The sequence below is a fragment of the Sus scrofa genome, chromosome 13, assembly GCF_000003025.6.
Source record: "Sus scrofa isolate TJ Tabasco breed Duroc chromosome 13, Sscrofa11.1, whole genome shotgun sequence".
Taxonomy (NCBI): Eukaryota; Metazoa; Chordata; class Mammalia; order Artiodactyla; family Suidae; genus Sus; species Sus scrofa.
Genome location: NC_010455.5, coordinates 14,612,014 through 14,634,552, shown reverse-complemented (window position 1 = coordinate 14,634,552; position 22,539 = coordinate 14,612,014). Strand labels below are relative to the sequence as shown.

The window sequence follows — 22,539 nt, the reverse complement described above, 5'->3', positions numbered from 1 at the left end:
TTCCAGACATTCTACAAGCCATCATCACCCTAATAACCAAAACCAGACAAAAAAGAAAATTATAGGCCAATATCTTTGATGAATATAGACACAAAAATTCTCAACAAAATTTTAGTCAACAGCATGTAAAAAAGATCATACACCACAATCAAGTGGGTTTCATCCCACGTTCACATGGATGGGTCAACATACATAAATTAATCAAAGTAATATACCACATTAACAAAATAAATGTTAAAAGCCACATGATCATCTCAATATGTGCAGAAAATGGATTTGACAAAATCCAACATCCATTCATGATAAAAACTCTTAGCAAAGTGCGTATAAAGGGAAAATACCTTAACATAATAAAAGCCACTTATGACAAACTCACAGCCAATATAAACACTCAATGGAGAAAAGCTAAAAGTCTTCCTGCTAATATTTGGACACGACAAGGATGTCCACCATCACCTCTTTTACTCAATCTGGTATTGGAAGTCCTTGCCCCAGCAATCAGACAAACAAAAGAAATAAAAGGTATCCAAATTGGAATAGGAGAGGTAAAATTGTCACTATAAGCCAATGACATGATATTAGGTACAGAAAACCCTAAGGACTCCACACAAAAACTACTCAATCTGACAAACAAATTCATCAATGTAGCAAGATACAAGATCAACATTCAGAAATCAGCTGCATTTTCGCATACTAACAATAAATATGGAAAGAGTAAAAAAAAACAATGCCTTTTAAAATCACACCAAAAAAAAAAAAAATACCTAGGAATAATCCTGACCATGGAGGTGAAAGGTTTATGTGCTGAGAACTATAAACCATTAATAAAAGAAGTTAAAGAGGATTCAAAGAAATGGAAAGATACACCATGCTCCTGGATTGGAAGAATTAATATTGAAAAAATGGCCACACTAGCCAAAGCAATCTACAGATTTAAAGTGATCTATTTCAAATTACCCATGACATTTTACATAGAACTAGAACAAACAATCCAAAAATTTATATGGAACTATAAAATGCCCAGAATTGCCAAAGCAATCCTGAGGGGAAAAAAACAAACAACAACAATATAAAAAAAACAACCAACCAACCAACCAAACCAAACAAACAAAAAAAACCAAGCAGGAGGCCTAACTCTCCCAGACTTCAGATAATATTACAAAGCTATAGTAATTAAGATAGTGTGGTACTGGTACAAAAACAGACATACGGACCAATGGAACTTAATAGAAAGCCAAGAAATAAACCCACACATCTATGGTCAATTAAGTTTGACAGAGGAAGCAAGAATACAGAATGAGAAAAAGACACTTTCTTCAGCAAGTGGTGCTGGGAAAACTGGACAGCTGCATGTAAATCAGTGAGACTAGAACATACCCTCACATCATGCACAAAAATAAATTCAAAATGGCTTAAAGACTTAAACATAAGACAAGACACCATAAAACTCCTAGAAGAGAACATAGGCAAAATATTCTCTAACATCAACTATATAAATGTTTTCTTCGGTTGGTCTCTCAAGGCAATAGAAATAAAAACAAAAATAAACCAATGGGACCTAATCAAACTTACTTGCTTTGGCACAGCAAAGGAAACCATTAAAAAAAAAAGACAACCTAAAGAATGGGTAAAAATAATTGCAAATGATGCAACTTAGATAAGGGCTTAATTTCCAAAATATGCAAAAACTCATACAACTTAAACAGCAAAAAAACAAACAAATCAATCAAAAAATGGGGAGAAAACATAAGCAGACATTTCTCCAAAGAAGATATATGGATGGCCAACTGGCACATGAAAAAATGCTCAACATCAATAATTATTAGAGAAATGCAAATCAAAACTACAATGAGGTAGCATCTCACACCAGTTAGAATGGCTATATTAATAGGTCTATAAATAATAAATGTCAGAGAGGGTGTGCAGAAAAGGGAACCCTCTTACACTACAGATGGGAATGTAAATTGATAGAACCACTGTAGAAAACAGTATGGCGGGTCCTCAGAAAACTAACTACTATATATCCAGCAATCCCATTTACAAACATATATCCAGAAGAACTTTCATTTAAAAAGATAATTGCACCCATTTGTTTACTGCAGCACTATTTATCATCGTCAAGACATGTAAACAACCTAAATGTCCACTGACAGAGAAATGGATAAAGAAGATATGATATAGTAGATGAACACTTCTGCAAGTAGTAGATGAATACTACTCAGCCACGAAAAAGACCGAAATGATGTCATTTACAGCAACGTGGATGCAACTAGAGAGCCTCATACTAAAGTGAAGTAAGTCAGAAAGACAGATACCATATGATATATGTGGAATCTAAAATATGGCATAGATGAACCCATCTACAGAACAGAAAGAGACTCACAGACATGGAGAACAGACTCATGGTTGCCCAGGGGAGGGGGAGGGAGTGGGATGGACTGGAAGTCTGGGAGTAGTAGATGCAAACTATTACAATTATAATGGATTAGCAATGAGATCCTGCTGTAAAGCACAGAGAACTATATCCAATCACTTTTGATAGAACACGATAGAAGATAACATGGCATAGAGAATATATATGTGCATATATATATATATATATATGTTACTTTGCTGTATAGTAGAAATTGACTAAACATTGTAAATAATCTATAATAAAAAATAAATAAATAAACCAGCAAAAAGTAAAAAAAAAAAAAAAAAACTCAACAAGTCCTACTGTATAGCACAGGGAACTATATACATTATTCTGTGATAAACCATAATGGAAAAGAATATTTTTAAAGTAATGTATATATGTGTACTGAATCACTTTCCTGTATAGCAGAAATTAACACAATATGGGACATCAACTATATTTCAATTAAAAAGATAAAAACAAACAAAAGAGTCAAATTAAAAAACTTTAAAAAAGGCAATTCAGGGAGTTCATATTGTGGCTCAGTGGTAATGAACTGCTGAGTGGTAATTCATGAGGATGTGGGTTCCATCTCTGGCCCCATTCAGTGGGCTAAAGATCCTGCGTTGCTGAGCTGCCTTGTAGGTTACAGAAGTGGGTTGGATTTGGTGTTACTGTGGCTCTAGTATAGGTTAGCAGCTGCAGCTCCGATTCAACCCCCAGCCTGGGACCTTCCATATGCCCCAGGTGCAGCCCTAAAAAGATGAAAAATAAATAAATCAGTTGATTTTAAAAAGCTATCTCTGGGCCAATTTCCTTTCCTTTTTTTTTTTTTTTGTCTTTGTGCCTTTTTCTTGAGCTGCTCCCACGGCATGTGGAAGTTCCCAGGCTAGGGGTCTAATCAGAGCTGTAGCCACCGGCCTACGCCAGAGCCACAGCAACATGGGATCCAAGCCGCGTCTGGGACCCACACCACAGCTCACGGCAATGCAGGATCCTTAACCTACTGAGCAAGGCCAGGGATCAAACCTGCAACCTCATGGTTCCTAGTCGGATTCGTTAACCACTGCACCACGACGGGAACTCCCCAATTTCCTTTTTAAGGTAGTTTTCATATATGTGATCTGGCAGAAACAAGAGAAAGACATGACTTAATAAACCCACACACTTATGGTCTATGACAAAGAAGGCAAAAATATACAATAGAGAAAAAACAGTCTCTTCAAAAAGTAGTGCTGGGAAAACTGGAGAGCTACATGTAAAAGAATGAAATTCAAACATTCTCTAACACCATACACAAAAATAAATAGATTAAAGACCTAAACTCAAAACAGATTAAAGACCAAATACCATGAAATTTTTAAAGGAAAATATAAGCAGAACACTCTTTGACATAAATTCCACAGCAATATCTTTTGGGATCCACCTCCTAGAATAATGAAATAAAAATAACCAAATGGGACATACTTAAACTTAGAAGCTTTTGCACAGCAAAGAAACCATAAAAACAAACACAAAAAGATAACTCACAAAATGGGAGAAAATATTTGCAGATAAAGCAACTAACAAGGGACTAATCTCCAATATATACAAACAGCTCATGGAGTTCTATATCAAAAACACAAACAACCCAATTAAAAAATTGGGCAGAAGATCTTAACAGACATTTCTCTAAAGAAGACAGATGGCCAAAAAGCACATGAAAAGATGCTCAACATCACTAATTACTAGAGAAATGCTAATCAAAACTACAATGAGGTATCAGCTCACACCAGTCAGAATGGCCACCATCAAAAAGTCTACAAACAATAAATGCTGGAGAGGGTGTAGAAAAAGAGAACCTTCCTACACTGTTGGTGGAAATATAAATTATTACAACCACTATTGAGAATAGTATGGAGCTTCCCTAAAAAACTAAATATAGAACTGTCATACAATCCAGCAATCCCACTCCTGGGCACATATCCAGAGAAAACCATAATTCAAAAAGATACATGCACCACCATGTTCATCACAGCCCTATTTGCAATAGCCAAGACATGGAAGCAACAAAAATGTCCACTGACAGAGTACTGGATAAAGAAGATTTGGTATCTATATCTATATCTACATATCCATGTTGCTGCAAATGTCATTATTTCATTCTTTTTATGGTTGAGTAATACTCCATTGTATATATACAATAGAGTATTATGAGTAATGGAGTCTTACTTGAGCTGCTCCCACGGCATGTGGAAGTTCCCAGGCTAGGGGTCTAATCAGAGCTGTAGCCACCGGCCTACGCCAGAGCCACAGCAACATGGGATCCAAGCCGCGTCTGGGACCCACACCACAGCTCACGGCAATGCAGGATCCTTAACCTACTGAGCAAGGCCAGGGATCAAACCTGCAACCTCATGGTTCCTAGTCGGATTCGTTAACCACTGCACCACGACGGGAACTCCCCAATTTCCTTTTTAAGGTAGTTTTCATATATGTGATCTGGCAGAAACAAGAGAAAGACATGACTTAATAAACACATACACTATAGAATATTGCTCAGCACACAGATTTCAAAATCAAAGTTATGGTTATCAAAGGGGAAAGGAGGGGGGATAAATTAGGAGTTTGGGGTTAATTTATACACACTACTATATATAAAATAGATAACCAACAAGGACTTGCTATATAGCACAGGGAGGTCTACTCAATATTCTATAATAACCTATATGTGCAAAGAAACTGAAAAAGAATGGGTATGTAATATGCATAACTGAATCACTTTGCTGTACACCTGAAACTAACAAAACATTGTAAATCAACTACCCTCCAATAAAATTTTTTAAAAATAGACAGAAGGATGAAAATGAGATAGAGATGAGCCTCTAGTTTCTTATTAACTAGGAGCTGTTTCTAATATTTTTTACTATAGGAATAATGCTTCATAGATAATTATGATGCCTTTTATATACGGCATTGATTTTTATTTGGAGGTCTAAGCAGCTGAATATTAATTATAGCAATAATATTCATGTGTCTCTTTTAGAGCCATGAAATCATTTTCACATCCTATATTAATTTATTACTTCATTTATTTATTCTTTAAACAACTATTTATTGAATGTTTGCAATATTACTGTGTGAGATGCTGGGCATATAATGGCGAGAAAAAAACAGAAGCTGGAATCTGGGGGATTACACAGCTGGTAATCAAATAAGCCAAAAGTGCTTAGTGTTATGCAGGAAAAGCATGGGGTGCTGTGAAAATGTAACAGGAGCATTTCTTTGAGTTTGTGGTCAAAGTGCTTAAGGAAGTGATACTCCCCTCTCTGAGGAAGGGTTATTAGAATCAGCATCTGAAGGTTCGATAAGAGGGAAGTGGGAAGACACTATTAGTTTCTTATTGCTGCTGTAACAAATGACCACAGTGACATAAATAAACACCATTTTTTATCTTACAGCTCTGGAGTTCGGAAGTCTAAAATGGAATGGCTTCACTCCTTTTGAAGGCTCTAGGCAGAAGTGCCTTTTCCAGATTCTAGAGCCCATTGCCACATGCCTTGGCTCCTGGCCCTCTTCCGGCAATGCCATCACTCTAAGCTTACTTTGTGGTCACCTCTCTTTCCCTCTGACTCTGAACCTCCTCCCTTCCTTGTATGGACTCTTGTGATCACTCTGGGCCCACCTGCTTATTCCAAGCTAACCTTCCCACCTCAGGATCCTTAACTTAATAACACTTGCCAGGTCCCTTTTTCATATCAAGTAACATATTCATGGGTTTGGGGGATTGTGACATAGACATTTTTGAGGGCCATCATTTTGTCTATCGCAGAGGAAACAATGTTTATCAAAACCCAGGAGAGGGAGTTTGCAGAAACACAATGATGCTACTGTGATCAGAGTGTCAGAGGTGGATGGGTGGGGACAAAGGTTGGCCTGGAGAAAGAGGCCATGCCGGTCCTACAGAAACCTGTTGTCATAGCCAGTTCAGGCTGTTATAATAAAATACCGTAGTCTGGGTGGCTATTTACTTCTCACAGTTCTGGAGGCTGGAAGTCCAAGGTACTAGCCAATTTGGTTCCTGGTAAGGACTTGCTGCCTGGCTTGCAGATGGTCACCTTCTTGCTATGTCCTCACCTGGTGGAGAGAGAACAAGACCAAAATCTCTGGTGTCTTCATGTATGGATGCTAACTCCATCATGAGGGTCCTACCCTCATGATCTCACCCAAACCTCATCCCCCAAATGCCATCACACTAGGATTTATGGTGTCATGTGAATTGTAGGGGGATGCAATTCTCTTCAGAGCATCTGTAAACTATTCCTAAGGGGTTGGTTCTCTGGGTCTATAAATTACCCCAGAGTACTTGGAAACATTTCTATTGACCAAGAAAAGATCACTTAAATGTACTTTCAAGATTGTTTCTAGCCCTGAAGTGCTGTGGGATCAAAATGTACCAATTAAAATTCATAATAATTCAATCTTGTAAGATGGAGATAATATTAGTATCTGCGAAACAGAGTTGATGTGAAGCAAGGAAAAAACCCCCTCATGAATCATTTATTACAACAGTGTCTGGCACATAAGAAGCACTATATAAATATTAGCAATTATTCTCTATATAAAATGAAATCTTACAGTGTTAAGAAACTACAAGTATCTACATTATGGTTAACTACATCTGTGGGATTTTTAAATGAAAGATGAATGATTTATCTTCATCGTGGTGGGGGAAGGTCAGGAAGCAACCCAATTCAGACTAAAAAAAGAAATGGCAAGCTAGGGAGTATGAAACCAACCCCCCCCCAAAAAAAAAAAAAAACAAAGACAGTGGCTATTTAATTGTATCCCCTGGTGAGTCCTGTTCAAAGGGACAAGACAGATTGAGTGCATCATAGAACAAATGAAGCACAGTTTGAAAATCTATGGGAATTCTGAGATGTCTTGGGCTTCCCTTGATGGAGTTGAAAATTGTAGTGAGCAGAATGCTGGACCCATGGTGTATTATCAAAGGGAACCACTTATCAAGCTAAACACTGAGTGCTATCAGGCTGATGTGACAGAGAGTGACACTCAAGCACAGATATGGGGCCATTTTAGTCAAGATAAATACTCTTCTGTGTTATGGTATACTCTGGTTGAAACCTGCTAAGACACACAGACATTGTTTGAAGTTAGTCAGAATGACACATTTTCTAGGCAACTTGTAAGAAGTACTACTAACTAGTACGTAGGGCTTAACATTGTTTGAATTGACACTGTCTTGGGTTTAGTTTCCCCAGAACAGACATTAGGACATTGGGACAAGGATTTGACTGTAAGCAGCTTATTTGGGAGGTGATCCAGAAAGTGAAGTGAGGCAGGGAAGAGAAACCAACTGGTACAGGGAAAGACAAAGAGCAGATTTCTGCTGTGGGCACTGGGCCCAGCCTCCCTGGAGATCTCTGGGGGGAAGGCGGTGGCCCAGAAACCTCCTTAGGGGTGCCCTTTCCCCAAAGGCAAAGGAGCCAGGATACTTGGCTGAGGACTACTTGGGGGATGGGAGGTCAACATTTCTGGGCCAAGCCTTCTCTTTTGCTGTGCTTGAGGCAGAAGTTGTAAGCATGTACAAGACAGAAAGTGCTAAGAGGATATAGCACCTGCTGTATGTATCTCAAACTTAACATTCTTGGCATCTATGAAATATATGGAAATGTACACAGCATGACTCAAACTTCCCTTGCTTACCCAAGGATATGACTCTAACAATTTTCTCCTCTCTCCCTTGAATCATCAAAATTTCCCTTTGAACTCAATAAGTGTTTGCATCTTTATAAAACATGCCCTGCCACTGCTTCTCCATTTAGTTGATGTTTGATTCCTCTTTCCATCTACAGAAAACTCATTGAAAACATTTTTTTATTCAATGTATATAATTATTTTCTTTTATTTCTGGAATCAGAAACCTGCTTTTGTCCAAATCAAATAGATTTGTCAAAGGATTACCTGCGAAACTCAACAGAAAAATAGCACTGCATTTGATTTGTTTCATTTTGGTTGTTTTAACAGAGAAAGTGATGGTGCTGGGTAATACACAGAAGACCAATATTTTGTTAAGTCAATGCCATACTTTGCAATTTATAGGTAGATGATATCAAGGTCATCAATATCTTTCATGACACCAAGCCAAATGATCCATTCTCAATTCTATTTCACTTGTTTGACACAGTTGCATATTCCTTCTTTTATGTTGTTGTTGTTTTTTTTTAGGGCTGCACCCACAGCATATGGAAGTTCCCAGGCCATGGGTCCAATTGGAATTAGACTGCCAGCCTATGCCACAGCCACAGAAACGTGGGATCCTAGCTGCATCCGTGACCTATACCATGGCTCATGGCAATGCTGGATCCTTAATTCGCTGAGTAAGGACCAGGGATCAAACCTGAATCCTAGTCATGTTCGCTACTGCTGAACCACTATGGGAACTCCCATATTCTTTCTTTTTTTGATAAACTTTTTTTTTCCCCCACTTGGACATCACATTCTCTTCATTTCTTCCACCTGACTTACATATTTTTTTGCTTAAATTTAGCTGGTTATTTCTTACCTCTCTGATTCCAATATACTGGCACCTCTCACTCTCAATCTCAGGCCTTGGATGCTTTTTCTTTTCCATTTACTCTTTGATGGTATCTATTGGTTTAATGACTTCAAATACTGCCTTTGTGCTAATGATTCCCAGATTTATGTCTTCAGCTCAGGCCTGTTTTTATAACTGATTTTCACTCCAGTGGTTCTTATCTCAGGACAGTTAGGTCCCCACCCTCACTCTGGAGGATATTTAGCAATGACTACAGACTTTTTAGGTTGGGGGGTGGGTACTACTTGCATCCAGTGGGTGGATGCCAAGGCTGCTGCTAAACATCAAACAATGCATGGGACAACCCCCACTCCCATCCCCACAAAGAATAATCCAGCCTAAAATGTCCATGGTGCTGAGGTTGAGGACCTGCTTCACTCTCATATGTACAACTGCCATTCAATGTGTCCATGGGATGTCTAACGAACACCTCCACAGCTCCAAATCGCCACTCTGACTAGCATTCCCACAAGCCCACCCTTCTGGAATCCTTCCCCATTCAATTAAAGGCAGCTCTACCTTAAAATTGCTCATGCTGGAAAAAGCCAGTCATCCCTGGAAACTCTCCCCAGCCTATAGACAGCTCATTGGCAGACTCTGGGCTTAGTCACAGAAATCTCCTCACCTTTGCACTGTTATCCAGGTTCAGATCAACACCATCAGCTACCTGAATTATTATCGCCTCCATTTCCCAAGATTTCCTGCTCACCCCAGGTCCCCGTAGTCTATTTGTAACCAATAAGCCAGGACTCCACTCAGTATACTTGTGGGTCATGTCACATTCAACACCTCCCAATGATTTCTGGTGTCTCTTAGAGCAAAAGTCAACATCCTCTCAGTGGCCCCAGTACCCTTCTCGATCTGTCCACCTCTTACTGCTCTTGATCTCATTACTCTTGCTTTCCTTCACTCAGCCTCACGCAGGGCAGAAGTGGTCCCACCTCTGGGATGCCCACCTGCTTGGCTCACTTGGAATGTTCTTTCCACGATTTCTAATGGTGCTTCCATCACTTCTTTGTGGGTCTCTGCTCAGCATCCCCTTCTCAGGGAGCCTCCCTGGCCCCACCCATTCACCACCGTACCCGCTTCTCACCCCAACAACACTAACCTTCTTCCTTGTGTGATGTTTTTCTCCATGTGCTGATTGGTTCCCAATGTGTTCTGAGCTTTACTCTCTGTCTCCTTGGAGATGTCAGTTCCACCAGGCGGGAGGCTTGCTCTGTTGTGGCTACCTCCACAGTGCCTAGAACAGTGTCTAGGCAACTTTCAACAAGTATTAGTTTTTAAATGAATTAACAGAGAAAATACAGCTTAGATGATTTTCTACAACTGATACAATTTTAATTTTTGCCCCTGATCTTTGTCATGACAGGAAAGTAAAGAGTAACATAATATGCTAATCAAAGGTAAGTTAGGCTTATCAGCAAAACATGGAACAAGAAGCCTTATACATGGCTTGTAAGAGCAACGAATGGCAGAGTCACTTTGGAAAAGAACTAGGTATTATCTGATGAAGGTGAAGATTAATATATCCTACAATCCAGCAATTCCACTCCTAGGTATACACCTAGATTTGAAAAAGTCCTGCTCATATGTACAGCAAACTGCTCAAAATGAAAACTGAAGATAATCTAAACATACACAGATAGGAGAGTGGATAAATAAGTTAAGGTACAATAAAACATGAATAAATTACAGCTGTGTCTGCAGCATAGCTGAACCTCTAATAGAGAAACAAAAGCAAGTTGCAGATAAATTTATATACATACATATATTCACATGTATATATACGTATATTAGTGAAGCACAAAGACATTGAAAACTCAACAATATACATATATCAACATATAGGGTTGGTAACTGACAACAAAAAGCAAGAGAGTGATCAGCCCAAAATACAGGATACTAGTTACCTGGTTAGGGAGGCAAGAAAATACGTTTCAGATGTATATCCGGAGAGTTAACATCAAGTTTTTGTAATGTTTTTTAAGCTGGTGGTAAGTAAGCAGGCCCTCATGATATTACCTTTTTAAAAACTACACGTATACTATATACTATGACATATGCAAATATTTTGTGTATATTGTACTAGTATTAATTTTTATAGAACTAAAAGCAAAAGGGTCTTGTGTATATAAACTTTATATATTACATCCTTTTAATCCAGAGAAAAGTCGACTGGAGCCAAGTTTTTTTTTTTTTTTCTTTTTATAGCCACACCCATGGCATATGGAATTTCCTGGGCCAGGGGTTGAATCAGAGCTGCAGCTGTGGCCTATGCCACAATCACAGCAACACCAGATCTGTCCTGAATCTGCGAGCTATGCTGCAGCTTACAGCAACCTTGGATCCTTCAACCGCTCAGCAGGCCAGGGATCAAATCTGCATCCTTAGAGACAATGTAGGATCCTTAACCAGCTAAGCCACAACAGGAACTCCTTGATCCAAGTTTAAATAATAAAAACTCAGAGTTCCCTGATGGCTCAATGGGTTAAGGAAATGGCATTATAACTGCTGCGTCTCAGGTCACTGCTGTGGCTTGGTTCAGGTTTGTTCCCTGGCTCAGGAACTCCCACATGCCATGGGTGTAGCCAAAAAAAAAAAAAAACAAACAAAAAAACCAAAAACTCCAGTATCATGACACACTTCCGCACATACAGTTTTTACTTCCTTTGTAGCTATCATGCGACATGAAAATGAATATGGGAAGGCCATTAAAAATTGGACAGCAGTATTCCATTGTGTATATATATCACATCTTCCTAATCCAATCATCTGTTGATGGACATTTGGGTTGTTTCCATACAGTGGGGAAAAAAAATTGGACAGCAGTGGTCAAATAAAATGTTTAATAGTGTGCAGAAAGTTTATGAGTCAGGGTTGGGGAGGAAGATGGCACTTAGATATCTATTGCTATGTAACAAATTACCAAAAATTTAGCAGCTTAAAGTAGTCTGCCTGTATTATTCCAATTTCCATGGATTAGGAATGTTGCCAAATCTGAATCCTCCACTCAGGTCTCATAGGGCTGTGATCAAGGTGTTGATGGGCTGTATTTTTATTTGGGGGCTCAAAGGGGCAGAGTCCCTTTGAAGCTCAGAGCTCATCTCCTTGTCGCTGTGTGGCTGGGGGTTAGCTCCTGCTGGTTGTTAGCTGCAGGCTGTGCCGCACCCCTAGAGGCTGTCTGCAGCTCTTGTCACACAGTTACCTTTCCCATGGGCCACTTCCTCCATCAAGGAGAGAATGGAAGAAGAGTCTTACACAACATAACGCAACTGGTGTGTGTGTGTGTGTGTGTGTGTGTGTGTGTGTGTGTGTGCGCGCGCGCATGTGAGAGAGAGACATCCCACCACTTTTGCCACGTTCTACTAGTTAGAAGCAAATCCCAGGTCCTGCCCACCCACAAGGGGTGGGGATTGCACAGAGGCATGAGCACAAGGAGGGGGATCACTGGAGACCAGCTTAGAGTCTGCCCACTGCACACACAGGCATGACAAAAGATGATCGGTGAGAGTTTAATGAAGGGCCTACTTACAAAAAAAGGTGTGGGCAAGATTAAGAGAAGCCAGCAAGGGCTTGGAAGCAACTAGGGCTAGCAACAACAGGGAGCTTTTAGCAACAACAGGGAACACAGGCTCAGGGGAGGCTAGGGAATGGCTACCCAACAGGAGATATAGCTCTGACTATGGGGCACCACCACTGCCAGCTTGTAGCCTACAAACGAGAGAGTCAGGGGCAATAATAGTCCAACCAGCAGTTTTCAAAGTGTGCTGTGGGGACTCCTTGGTGTATTTTCAAAAGTATTTTCTTTCTTAGGTATTTTCAAAAGTATTTTCCTAATAATACTGAGACATTTGCATTGTTTAATGTTCTCATGAGTATACAGTGGAATTTTTCAGGAACTCAATGATGTATGATACGGCGGGAGATTGAATGCAGAAGCAGATCTGAAAATCCAGCTGTCTCCTACTTAGCCAGATATTAAGTGGATTTGCAAAAATGTGAAATGTGTCAATTTTATCACAAATTATTGCTTGTTTGGGTAAATACAGTCATGCTTCATAAACACATGTTAAGGTACTATGGAATTATTACTCTTGAACTATATTAATAAGTTAATTTTCTAACACCAATAGATTCTCTGTTCCTATAGCTCAGTCATTAGTGTAATTTTTCAGTTTTAATTTCTAATACAGTAAAATCAATAGGTATAAATTGTGTTCATTTCTAATACCAACAGATATACTTTTGATCTTTTAAGAGAGTAAATGAGTCAAAGACCAAAATGTTTGAGATCCATTGCAATGATGTCATCCTTCCTGTACTTTCTGATGTCCTGCCAGTGGTGCCTGTCGACTGAGCAGAAGTGGGAGCCAGGAGAAAAGCCATCAGCCTGGTGGACGTATCCACAAGGTCAGATTTCCTTTTGACTCTTTGGGTCTGAGTCATTCCCAGCCTTACCTCCCTACTTGCTTCATACAGCCTGACTCTGGGTCAGCTCTGCTCTACTCTGGTGCTCATTCTGAATCAGAATTGTAGGTCCTGGAAATGATGCCTTATTGAGAACCCACAGCTCCTTCTGCCCAGCATGAGCGCTTGGATGACATGGAATAACATCAGATCACCAGGCTTTGCCACTGTCTGATGAAAAATCCTTCACTTCATTTATTTTTAGTCCATGGTCTTCGAGAAAACTCCTGATGGGTTTCCCTTGAGATTGGGAAAAGTTACAGGCATTCTGGCTGTAAATAACTAATTACCATACTGATTTCTGTCTTCCCTGAGATAGTGGATTAAAGAGAGCTTACAGAGCCTGATTTCTTCTGAGAAAAATGATGAAGCAGAATTTCTGAATTTACATCACTGGTCAGAGGTTGCCTTTGGATTTCAGGGCTCTCAACACTAGCCTGCCAACTGCCTACATCTCCCATTAAAATTGGCACATGTAGGGGGACTTAGTTTGTTATTGCTGCCTTAAGTCTCCCCTTTTCCAACTTGTTGACTGATGATGTGATGTTTTGTTCTATGCATTAGAAGATAAGGATTTCAGGTGGCATAAATGATGCTTTGTCATGAAACAAAGAGGATGAGCCACAGATGGATGTGTCAGAATGAATCCAAATCACACCCCTTTACGAAACAGTGTTGAAATTCTGCATTCAGAACTGGAGAGCAACTGGAACTTGGTGGAAAAAAAGCATAAAGCCTGTAGAGGGATTGGTCTTCTGTGATGATGTCTCAGGTGGTTGAAAATTGTGCTTTGTAGGTGCTACTAGGCGTACCTCTCAGGCACCAACAGGAACTAAAGAATGGAGCTCAGGGCTTTGAGCACAGATCTCTGTCACCAACAATTTGTCAGTTGCTTGTAAGTTTCTTTGAGTGTGTCTCAGATTTTCCCATGGTCTTCATGATCTCTTGATCATCTTTTTTTTTTTTTTTGTCTTTTTAGGGCTGCTCCCTTGGCATATAGAGGTTCCCAGCCTAGGGGTCGAATTGGAGCTGTAGCCACTGGCCTACGCCACAGCCACAGCAATGCCAGATCCGAGCCGCATCTGCAACCTACACCACACGGCAACACCGGATGCTTAACCCACTGACAGAGGCCAGGGATCAAACTTCTTGTCCTCATGAAAAGTAGTCAGATTCGCTGAGCCATGACAGGAGCCATGACAGAACTCCCATTTTTATGATGTATCTTCCATTCTAAGAATCTTAGGGTCTGAATCTGATCTTGCACCTATCTTTTGCCATCTTGTACCACTTTATTATTCAAACCTTGGTATTAATAACTCATGATTAACTGGTTCCATTGTAAGGTAACTGCAGAAAAGCAGTTTCTAAAGACAGACTTATAGTGACAAATCTAGCTTGCAGCCCAGTATTCTAGCATGTAGCCTGTTTAGATGTTTCACAAATATTTGTGGAATGAATAAATAAATGAATCAAAAATATTAAAGAATATTTTAATTTCAGAGACCCATATATTTTTAGCAATAATCATACATTTTTATAACATAATTACCAGCCATATTACCTTGAAAAGAGAGCATAAATGTGTATGTGTGGATATTTCTGATACATTTGAAAATAAAGCAGAGCATATACAAAGGAGAACAGCAGTAGGTAGATAACACGGCATCTGCAGTTCAGTGCAAAAAAAAAAAAAGGTGTTACCAGATTTAATGCATAAATGATAAACATTCAGTAAAACATCTAAGTAAATCTCAGAGGCTCATCAATACTAAAGGATAATCTATATCTATCATGTTGCACTTTATGTTTCAGAGATGTTTGGGTCAATTTATAGCTTGACACTCAGAAATGGGTACCTACCATCTTCAGGATTCGGTTTTTATGGCATAAATTCCAAGAGAAAAAAGTATAGTTTCACACTTTGTCTCTGTTCACCTTTTAATTCTAAAATAATTTCTTCCAGAGGGATAGGCAGAAGTCAAGACTTCCCTTCTTCCAAGTTTTTCTGCAACTGGTTATAGTAAAATGAGTATCTGAGTGGCTGACATCCTTTCTGTGCCGGGGAAGATATTCCAAGTATTTTTTCCCCTGCTGACTATGAACTTATCCATACAGATTTCCAAGTAGGGGGAGATGGCCTTGCTCCTTCTGCTGGATGCCCCCAGTAAAGAGCTTTCCCACAAAAATAAAAAACAAAAAAGAGGTGACTGTGGGAGGGATGAATTAGGAATGAGAATAACATGCACACTACTATATATAAAACAGATAACAGACAAGGACCTACTGTATAACACAGGGAAATATATGTGATACTGTGTAATAACCTCATATGGGAAAAGAATCTGAAAAGGAATGGCTATATCTATATGTATAACTGATTCACTTTGCTGTACACCTGAAACTAATGTAGCAACTGTAAATCAACTATATTCCAACATTAAAAAAAAAAAGAGGTTACTTGTTGGTGGGAATGACATGGTGGCACTAGAGTTGTGTGAGGCTTTGCTCTCAGAATTCTTCCATAGTGATCCTAAGTCCCTAGCCCTATCACTTCCTCACGGCCCAACCCCCCACCAGGCCACATGGATTCACAAAATGATTTGCAGGTGGGGAGCCTCCATGCCTCTTGCATAGACGTCAAACTACTTTGGCTGTCTTTGAACTATTTTGCAGAGCGATGGTCACCAAAACAGTGTGGAACTGGCCACAAAACAGGTGCAGAGGCCAGAGGAAATAAATAGAAAGCTCAGAATTCAACCCACATGGAGAGGGTCACTTAATTCATGACACAGGGGCCAAGGACACACCAAGAGGAAGGACAGTCCCCACAATAAAGGGTGCTGGGAAATCTGGACCACCTTCCAACCTCTGCACCACACACATAATTGACTTAAAAAAAAGTTTTCCAAGTTGAGCCCTTCCTGGGTCATCTGAAGACAGATGAGCCACAGCAGTCAGTGGCACACAGGAAGCTTTTCACTTTTCCTCACTTCTCTTTTTTCCTCACCTTTTCCTCCCAGTATTGCCTGCATCATCAGGAAACCCAGGGTTCCACTGCCACTGTCCTGAAGCTGAAATCCCAGCTGGTCTCACTGGGACTGAGCTCTGTCAGCTGAGACTCCGACATGGGGTGCCCAGCCTGGGTAGGCGGCAAGTCAGCTCGGCTCTACGCCACAGAACAGAGCATGCGCTGGGGGTCCGCGAGGCTGGCTAAGCGCCCCTTGTGGGCAATGCGGGAAGTGCAGGCCAGCCTACCCCACTGTTCACTGGGCACAGCGCTCCCTGGTGGCAGAAATGCTGAATCTGGTCAACTTTGGACCTTGAAATGGAAACAGTTAACCATTAAAAAATTTAAAAAAAAAGAAAAAAAAAAGATTGATCTTACCTGACATTTTCAACATAGGTCATTTCTAACTTGAGGGGAAAAAATCATTTGCCAAATACCAGTTTCCATCTGGATGGGTTTTGTGTGTGTGTGTGTTTGTTTTTTGTTGCTTTTTGTTTTCATTTTTTCAATAAGTGATTTTTCTCTTCTAACGGGCCATTTACCAAATAGTGCCAATTTCACAGAGTTCCAGTGAGGCCTTCGGAAGAGTTCTTTCTCTGGGGATTTTAGGCACAGATGCTGCCTAATGTTAGGAGTCTTTCCTGCCTCCATTGAGGCGAGACTGGGAGTCAAGATGCCCACGTGATTGGGGGAAGGCATCAGAAATAGCATCCAGCTGCTCCACAGAGTTTTATCTGGGTCCATACCTGGGTCCACCTTCCTTATTCTTGCTTTAAAATGCACTCCTAGGCTCCAACTTGCTAGTGATTTTCTTGGTTGCAAGTGTCCCAAGGGCTATGGCCTGTCAATCTTGCTCACCACTGAATGCTCAGCTCCTGGAAGTGCCTGGGACAGAGTTTGTGCTTACAAATGGAGTGGAAGAAAGGAAGAAGGAAGGCAGGTTGGCTGATATCCACTCTTAGTGCCCTCCTTTCCTGGTTTGTACATTCTAGCTTTGTTTGCTGGTATTACTCGGTGAATAGGATTCCATCTCTGCCCCCCTTTCCTTGAATTGTTTTTCCTCTTTTGGCTCTTGACTTCTGCTCTAGTGACCACATCCAGACTCTTGACACTCTAAAGATTGTGGGGTTTGCTTTCTCTAGTCCTAAAAATTTATTAATTAGGTGTTTTTTGCCTGGAGTAACAAAAAACAACCACGACTCAATTGCTTTACTCAACAGGAATTATTTCACAGAACAAGGATTTCAAAGGCGGGGCAGCTCCAGATGTGAATAATTATGGTTCTACCTCTGCTCTTGGGGGTTCTCGTGGTTCTGTGTCCTCCATGTTGTCTCTGTTCCCTCAAGGTCTTACCTCATGGTTGCAAGATGACTCCACCACTTCTAGCATCTTATCCAGACGTGACCAAAGCCAGGGAATGAAAATAAACTTGCTTTTCCTATGTCTTCGAAGTCCTCTGGCTGACTTGCCTCCAGGTCTCATTGGTTGTACCTAAGCCACCTGCTCACGCAGAAGAACAGGAACAGTGCTCTGGGTCTAGACAAATCAAGACCCCTCCACTGCGGTGGGGGTGAGCCAGCCTCCCCTGAAGCTCATGAACTTGAACTGGAAGTTTGGAACACCAGGGAAATGCAAGTCACATTGACAAGAAATAAGGTATATAACTATTGGGAAGATAATGGTCTTAGTTTAGGTTACAGGAGAACCACACCTTAAACAGTATGTAAGTATTTTATTCAGGAGAAGGAAACAGGAAATACCAGGGAAGAAGGAAAGTGAGAGAAAGAAGGGAGATAAAGGACATATTCTCAGAGTTACCCAACTGGGTTGTGCTGGGGTTCCTACCAGGGGTGCTAATCCCCCAGACTCCCAGCCTGTGCCCCAGGGAGGCCTGAAGAAAGCTGCCTAGTAGGGAATCCTAGGTGCTTTTAGTAGAACAAGTGCCCACAGAATGTGGGCAGAGCACTGACAGCATCTGCTAGAGCAAACAGCAGGCTTTGCCACTAACACAAACTGTTTAAATTTGTAATTTCTTCTTTAGATTTTTAAAACAACAAGGCCAGCCCCCAGACTAATCTAAAATAAATGTAATCTTCATCAAACCATGTGCCTTATAAACACAAACAGTTGTTCCAACTGAGCCACAGAGATTTTTGGAATGAATTCTGTGTTCTTGATTACCCTTGAGACTCAAATGTCAACTTTGAGGACAAGTGGTGGCAGGGGTGGGCCTGTGGGGAGGTCTGCTTCAGATGCTTTTTCATTTTTAATTGTATTTTATAATGCTGTATATTTTTTAACAAGGGATAACATTTTCAAAAGAAATAACTTTTTAAACAGAAATGACAAGTAACTCTAAACTTTTTTAAAGAGTCACTTAAAAAAAAAAATAAAGGGAGTTCCTGTTATGGTTCAGCAGTAACGAACCTGACTACTAACCACGAGGATGCGGGTTCGCTCCCTGACATTACTCAGTGGGTTACGTATCTAGCGTTGCTGTGAGCTATAGTGTAGGTTACAGATGAAGCTCAGATCTTGCTTTGCTGTAGCCGTGGGATAGGTTGGCAGCTGCAGCTCTAATTCGACCCCTAGCCTAGCAACTTCCCTATGTGGCACATGCAGCCCTAAAAAAAATTAAGACAATGTATTTAGAGCAGTTTAGATTCCTCCCAGCAAAATTTAGGGGAAGGTAGATCTTTCCCATATATACCTGACCCCATGTATATATTACCTCCCCTCCCAGAATGGTACATTTGTCACAATTGATGACCTATATTGATACATAGTCATTCCAAGTTCATAGTTTATAGTTCACGCTTAGTGTTGTACATTGTATGGGTTTGTACAAATGTATAACACCCTGTAGCCATCATTATGGCTACAAAGTATTTTCACTGCCTGTTCACCTCCTTATCACCTCCTACCCCTAGCCAACCCTGACAATCACTGATTTCCATAGTTTTGCCTCTTCCAGAATTCCATACAGTTGGAATCATGCAATATATATATATATATATACACACATACTTCTCAATTTTTTTTCACTTAGTAATATGCATTTATGGTTCCTCTGTGGCCTTTTCATGGCTTGGTATCTCATTTCTTTTTATTCCTGAATAATATTGCATTGTATGGATGATCAACAGCTTCTTTATTCACCTCCTGAATGACATCTTGGTTGCTTCCAGTTTTTAACAATTATGAATTAAGCTGCTATAACTATTCACATGTAGGTTTTTATTTCAACTCCTTTGGGTAATACCAAGAAGTATAATTGCTTAATTATTTTAGAGTATACTTATTCTTGTAAGATACTGCCTAACCATCTTCTATAGTGGCTGTTCCAGTTTTCACTCCACCAGGGGTTGAATGACAGTTCCTATTGCTCCACATCCTCACCAGCATTTGTATTGTCAGTGTTCTGGATTCTGCTATTCTAACAGGTGTATAGTGGTATCTCATAATTTTAATTTGCATTTCCCTGATAACATATGATATGGAGCATCTTTTCATGTGCAAATTTGCCATCTATATATGTTTGGTGAGAAATCTGTTAAAGTCTATAGGTTCATTTCAAAAATCAGGTTGTTTGCTTCTTATTTTTGAGGTTTAAGAGTTCTTTGATTATTTTGGAGAACAGTCCTTTATTAGATGTGTCTTTCGCAAATGTTTCCTCCCAGTCTGTGGCTTGTCTTCTTATTCTCTTAACAACATCTTTCACATCTTTTATTTATTTGTTTATTTATTTTTGTTCATGCCCACAGCTTGTGGAAGTTGGCCCACTGGATGTTTGGTCATCTTCCCTCAAGTTCCTCTCTGGTCTGTCCTCGTCTCGCCTCTCTGACCTCATGTTCCTTACACCCTCTTTTATTTCCCCTCTTCCCACTTTCTGGGCCTTGAACACATGCTGGCTTGTTTCTGTCTTATGGAGCTTGCTGTCCTTCAGCTTGGAATGCTTTTCCTAGACCGTCACAAGCCTCCTCCTTTCTCACTGTTCAGATCTCAATTCAAATATTTCCTCCACAAGAGCAGTCACTGTGGACAACCAGGGTCTGTGTTCCCTGTCCCTTCACTCACTGTCTCCAATTGAAGCCTCTTCCTTGCCTTCTCCCCAGCACTTGGCACACATTTTCCAAGGGTTTATTGTCCGAAATCCTCCACCAATAGACACACTTCTCGAGGGCAGGGACTTTATCTTGTTCACTGCATAGCACAGAGCATTTTCTCAAAATAAAAACGTGGGTAGCTGGTTACCTTTTAAAAATGGTGGCTAGGAGTTCCCACCGAGGCTCAGCCGAAAGAAATCTGACTTGTATCCATGAGAACATAGGTTCGATTCCTGGCCTTGCTCAGTGGGTTAGGGATCCGGTATTGCCATGAGCTGTGGTGTAGGTCACAGACGCAGCTCAGATCTGGTGTTGCTGTGGATGTAGTTTAGGCTGGCAGCTATAGCTCCTATTTGACCCCTAGCCTGAGAACCTCCGCATGCCATGGGTGTGGCCCTAAAAAGACCAAAAAAAAAAAAAAAAAAAGTGGCTAATAACATAGCTTTCCTGCCTGTAAGAACAGAGATGCTTTTGTATAGAACACAAGGATCTGGATCTGTCTGCCTCTCCATCCTTACTAGCCACCCAGCTCCTGCTGACTCTGGCCGTCTTACCCATTCCTATCCCCCTTCCTGTGGGAATTCCCTTTGCTTTTCATATTTCTTCTTTTGTCCTGGGCTGGCACCTCCACTGGGATTTCTTCACTTCTCTGGACCATGCCCTCATGGTACCCTTTATTTCTATTATCCCAACATCCACTACAGTTTATAATCTTTATCTGGTTAATTTTTTCTTCTGTGTTAGCTTGGCAGCTCCATCCAGAAGGGGCCATTTTCTATATTCTGAAAGCTGGGATGCTATCCATGGCATTGTTTCTGCTTAGTGAATGAAGGAATACTTCATACACAAATCTCTCTCAACATAGCTGCTTCACTCAGGCACTCTCTTGGATTTTTACATCTTTGCATTTATCCTAAAAATATAACAGTTCCACACACCAGGCATCAGCACCGGATTTATCACCACCTCCTGATTCATTCTCAATTTCTAGATGTTAGGAGATCCTGCGGCCCACAGCATCAGTGCTAAGCTAAAAATCTTCAGCTTCTTATTAGCTCTCAACATCTAATGAGTCACCACATGTGGTCCTTGTTTAAAACTGTCTTGCTTTTTTCCAGTGCTTGGTGCCAGATATCTGCTCTCTTGTCCCTTTAACAAAAAGTCTCCCCATTGCTGTCATTATGGTCAAAATTGGTGACTATGCCTGCTGTCAGATTTTAGTGGATCTCATGGTGTGCAATCAGCTGTTGCTTGAGCTCTCTAATTTCAGCATTAGAATATCAGTAGATCACATTCTTCCTGGTACAGGGTGGCAAATATGTGGTTCCAAAAGTAAGCTAGGTGCCTGACTACCTCTGAATTCTCATGATGCTGAAATTAAGATTATGAGCACAAATGTACATTTATCTTAGCTAGCTGCACACCAAATGATAGTGGAGGATGGGTGTGACATAGGGACAACTTTTAGTTAATCACTCTATTTTATTTGTATTAAGGATAGGGCTCCTAATTATTTTAAAACTTTTTTTTATTTTTTAAATTTATTTTAAAAAACCATATTGAAGTATAGCTGATTTATGTTATGTTAATTTCTGCTGTATAGCAAAATGATTCAGTTATACACACACACATATATATATATATATATTCTTATTCATATTCTTTTCCATTATAGGATATTATAGTTTCCTGTGCTATAGAGTAGGGTCTTGTTGTTTATCCATCCTGTATATAATAGTTTGCATCTGCTAATCCCAAACCCCCAATCCTTTCCACCTCCACATGCATTGGCAACCACAAGTCTGTTCTCTATATCCGTGAGTTTGTTTTTGCTTTGTAGATAGGTTGATTTGAATTGTATTTTCAATTCCACATATAAGTGATATCATATGGTATTTGTCTTTCTCTTTCTGAATGACTTCACTTAGTATGATAATCTTTAAGTCCATTCATGTTT

At 40.2% G+C, this 22,539-nt stretch overlaps 1 long non-coding RNA gene across 1 annotated transcript; it reads right to left on the bottom strand.

Annotated features, from left to right (window-relative positions):
• Positions 4,791 to 22,156, bottom strand: LOC110256548. The gene is made up of 3 exons (XR_002338177.1): positions 10,105 to 22,156; positions 6,409 to 6,514; positions 4,791 to 4,879 (listed from the first exon to the last, which is right to left on the bottom strand). It is a non-coding gene; the product is annotated as an uncharacterized LOC110256548 (long non-coding RNA).